Source organism: Babylonia areolata, chromosome 20 (assembly GCF_041734735.1).
Source record: "Babylonia areolata isolate BAREFJ2019XMU chromosome 20, ASM4173473v1, whole genome shotgun sequence".
Classification (NCBI taxonomy): domain Eukaryota; kingdom Metazoa; phylum Mollusca; class Gastropoda; order Neogastropoda; family Buccinidae; genus Babylonia; species Babylonia areolata.
The window spans coordinates 55,233,401-55,238,387 of NC_134895.1; positions in this window are offsets into that span (position 1 = coordinate 55,233,401).

Here is a 4,987-nt window from a genome sequence, read left to right on the forward strand (position 1 = left end):
GCGTGTGTCAAGTGGCGTGCATCAATGTGTGTGACTGCGCCGTGCGTGTGTCAAGTGGCGTGCATCAATGTGTGTGACTGTGCCCTGCGTGTGTCAAGTGGCGTGCATCAATGTGTGTGACTGTGCCGTGTGTGTGTCAAGTGGCGTGCATCAATGTGTGTGACTGTGCCGTGCGTGTGTCAAGTGGCGTGCATCAATGTGTGTGACTGTGCCGTGCGTGTGTCAAGTGGCGTGCATCAATGTGTGTGACTGTGCCGTGCGTGTGTCAAGTGGCGTGCATCAATGTGTGTGACTGTGCCCTGCGTGTGTCAAGTGGCGTGCATCAATGTGTGTGACTGTGCCGTGTGTGTGTCAAGTGGCGTGCATCAATGTGTGTGACTGTGCCGTGCGTGTGTCAAGTGGCGTGCATCAATGTGTGTGACTGTGCCGTGCGTGTGTCAAGTGGCGTGCATCAATGTGTGTGACTGTGCCGTGCGTGTGTCAAGTGGCGTGCATCAATGTGTGTGACTGCGCCGTGCGTGTGTCAAGTGGCGTGCATCAATGTGTGTGACTGTGCCGTGTGTGTGTCAAGTGGCGTGCATCAATGTGTGTGACTGTGCCGTGCGTGTGTCAAGTGGCGTGCATCAATGTGTGTGACTGTGCCGTGCGTGTGTCAAGTGGCGTGCATCAATGTGTGTGACTGTGCCGTGCGTGTGTCAAGTGGCGTGCATCAATGTGTGTGACTGTGCCGTGTGTGTGTTCGTGATCCAGTGAGTCTCACCGCATGTAAGTGTTGATCTACCAAAAGGCATACCACTCCACCACTAAGTTGCACAGTGCTTTGCACGTGAATTAAAGTCACGTGCTAATGTCCCGGTCGTTCGCGCGGAACAGGGGGCCGGGTTCACAGGGGGTCAGGACGACACTGAAGGTCACTGGCACGAGGTCATTCATCACGACCGGCCCACAGTTGCTTGCTTGACATTTGTTGTCCACACGCCGGCCGCACAACTTAACTGACGTGTACTGTATTTAGTTCTGTTGGCGTTTTCCCACAGTTGTTTTATCAGTATAACATGACGTGTATTGTATTTAGTTCAGTATAACATGACGTGTATTGTATTTAGTTCTGTATAACATGACGTGTATTGTATTTAGTTCAGTATAACATGACGTGTATTGTATTTAGTTCTGTATAACATGACGTGTATTGTATTAAGTTCTGTATAACATGACGTGTATTGTATTTAGTTCTGTATAACATGACGTGTATTGTATTTAGTTCTGTATAACATGACGTGTATTGTATTTAGTTCAGTATAACATGACGTGTATTGTATATAGTTCTGTATAACATGACGTGTATTGTATTAAGTTCTGTATAACATGACGTGTATTGTATTAAGTTCTGTATAACATGACGTGTATTGTATTTAGTTCTGTATAACATGACGTGTATTGTATTAAGTTCTGTATAACATGACGTGTATTGTATTTAGTTCTGTATAACATGACGTGTATTGTATTTAGTTCTGTATAACATGACGTGTATTGTATTTAGTTCTGTATAACATGACGTGTATTGTATTTAGTTCTGTTTGTCGGCGTTTTCCCACAGTTTGCGTTTTCACTGACTTGTCCCGTTCGTGTTTTATTGGAAATGCATCAGTTCCATCTGGCGTTTTGTTGGTTGAAATGCGATAGGAAGTCCCGTTTTCCGTTGTTATTTTTGTTGTTGTTGTTGTTGTTTTCCCCCGTTTGCTTTTATGCCGCGTTGTCCCGTCAGCGTTTTATCGATAACCCTAAATGTCATTCAGTTTCTTTTGCCGCGTTTTGTTGGCGGTAATGAATGTTAGCTCTGTACACAGCTTTTGGGTTTTGTTATGTTTCTTCTTCTTGTTTTTTCCGTTTTGTCACTGAGTTGTCCCGCATTTCGCTGAGGTTCATCGTTCATATCACAGGTCTAAGTCAATCCTGGACTGTGTCTGTTTTCCATAGTGTATGTCACGACAGTTCGTTGTGTTTTATGGTAATGCATGTCAGGACAGTTTGTGTTTTATGGTAATGTATGTTAGAACAGTTTGTGTTTTATCAAGATGTGGGTCAGGACAGTTTGTGTTTTATGATAATGTATGTCAGGACAGTTTGTGTTCTATGATAATGTATGTCAGGACAGTTTGTGTTTTATGATAATGTATGTCAAGACAGTTCGTGTTTTATCAAGATGTATGTTGAAACAGTTTGTGTTTTATGGTAATGTATGTCAGGACAGTTTTTGTTTTATGATAATGGATGTCAGGACAGTTCGTGTTTTATCAAGATGTTTGTTTGAACAGTTTGTGTTTTATGGTAATGTATGTTAATAGTAAGAAGGACTAAAGTCAGGTCAGGGGCATAGCCCTTGCTACTGGTACCATGTAACCCAGTACTACCTGCCGCATGTGAAGTCTCCCAACGACCGACCAGGTGGAGGAGGAAACCTTTCCCAACGGCTGTGAAAGCAGAAGAGGATGACCAAAGGGCAGGGGGAGCTCTTATCCTTGGCTGGAAGTCCTCCTAGGAGACGGAACTCCGAAGAAAAAACCTATACCTGTCGAGGCCGTCCTACACGTAGCAGTATCTGCACCTTTGGGACTGTGAGCGTCGGTAGGCGAGAGAGTGGGGAAGGGACTGCACAACTCCTCTTTACTATAAAAAAAAAGAAGTCACCTGTGCTGGTCAGGCAACCAGGCTAATGTCGGAACGACGAGCTAGCCCTCAACACCCAACATTCCCAAGCCCTGCGACGATGGAGAAGTGGCAACGGGGACAGGCAGAGGATGCTGCTGGCAGTTCCTAGTCACGACTCTGCACGCAGGTGGCTGTGGGGTGATGGTCGTCCGCTGTAGACTGGGGCAGAAGCGGCGCCCGTATCCTCCCACAGTGTCAGAGCAGCCCTTTTTAGGGACAGCACTGCTCTCCCCACATGGGGAAGGGGAGATGAAAGGATCCCTAAACAAAGCCTGCTTCGTCTAGTACCTAGTAGGAAACCGCACCTACTGGGACATCCAACACTAGCGGTCGAAAACAACAGAAGAAAAGAACCAGGAGTCATGCCCTGACTCTGGGTGCCTGGAATGTTTGCACCCTCTTACACGACAGACCAGAATGGCGCACAGCGCTCATTGCTAGAATGCTTGATCGCTACCAGGTGGACATAGCCCTGAGCGAAACCAGGTCTGCCGGTGAAACCCAGCTGGAGGAAGTTGGAGGGGGCTACACTTTCTACTGCACTGGGAAGCCAGATGGCACCCCAAGAACCTCAGGCGTGGGCTTTGCCATACGAACGGGTATATTCAGTTTCGCGCAGATGGCAAACTTTTCAACTTGCGGCGACTCCACGCCAGGTCCAGGGTGTTTGAGGCACTGTTGAGAGAGTTCCTCTTCGCTGATGACTGCGTGCTTCCTGCACACACCCATGAGGACATACAGTTCATTATGGACAGGTTCTCAACCTCCTGCAGGCGCTTTGGACTCACCATCAGTCTCAGCAAGACCGAGTCCATGTACCAACCAGCTAGCTCACAGAACGCCAGTGCCTCCCCCCCACCTGCAATCAAGATCGATGACACAGAGATCAAGTCAGTCGACAAGTTTTGCTACCTGGGCAGCACCCTATGCAGCAACGGAGCCCTTGATGCAGAAGTGACGCTGCGCATCGCCAAGGCCAGCTCCGCCTTTGGCAGACTCAACAACAGGCTGTGGAACAACAAAGGCATCAGGCTCAGCACCAAAATCAAAACCTACAGATCTGTTGCGCTGACCACCATGTTGTACTGCTGTCTTTGTCTGCCCCAACTGTCAGCGGACATTTCGTGCGCAGATTGGACTATTCAGCCATCTGCGCACTCACAGATAGATTCATGAGCATCCTTCCCCCCATCCCCCATCCCCCATCTGGATGACAACGATGGTCATCATCGATCTCGATGGACACACCACCACTGCTGTGAAACATGGACGACTTATCGCCGTCACATTCAGCAACTTGAGCAGTTTCATCAGAGATGCCTACGAAAGATCCTCGGCATAAAGTGGCAAGACAGGGTCTCCAACCTCCAGGTCCTAGAGAGGAGCGGCCTGCCCAGCATTAAAAGCCTGTTGATCCAGTGCCAGCTACGCTGGACAGGACACGTTGTCTGCACGACAGACAGCAGGATCCTGAAGATGCTCACCATGTCAACCCATGTGCTATGTGTGTGCAGGCCCAGGGAAATTTACTGTTGTGATGCCCGGGTGACATTATTGGCTCCGCTGCTTGGCTCCGCCAGAAAGAAGGATAGGCAGAGAGAAAGGAAGGAAGGAAGGAATGGAGAAAGAAAACATGAAAAGAATGAAGGAAGGAAGGAATGAACAAACGAATGAATGAATGAATGAACGTACATCAGAATGAAAAAAGAAGAGAGAAAGACAGACTGAAAGAAAGATAAAAGACAGACTGACGCATAGCGAGATAGATAGACAGATAAATGCAGAGAGCTGCGTGATCAGTGCTTTCCCCATCGCAATGGGAAGTCATTTTCTGCTTCGTCTTTTGTGAAGTACCATGACTGAAATCAGGAGGCAAGATTGCACTGGCTCTTAGTGCTGCAGCCTTGGGGGCTAGCTGGCCTTTGGGAACCATCCCCAACGCCGACTGTCCTAAAACCCTCTTGGCCGAGAGAGTGGGGATGTAACTTGGGCAAGACACTCTCCGCCACAATCAAATTGTAGCCCAAATTGTCGGGACAGCAGGTGCCTCCTCTGCTGTGCTGATGGTCGTCGTCGGATACTGATGACTGCGCACGCGCGTGTGTGTGTGTGTGTGTGCGCGAGTGTTTATGTGGTGTGTATGTGTCCATGTTTTGTGGTGTTATGTATGTGTGTGTGTCTTTGGTTGCTGTCAAGGTCAGGTTAGAAACTGAAATAAATATGGCATTGTAGCTGGCAGAGAAAAAAAGAAAGCCAGAGAGAGAGAGAGAGAGAGAGA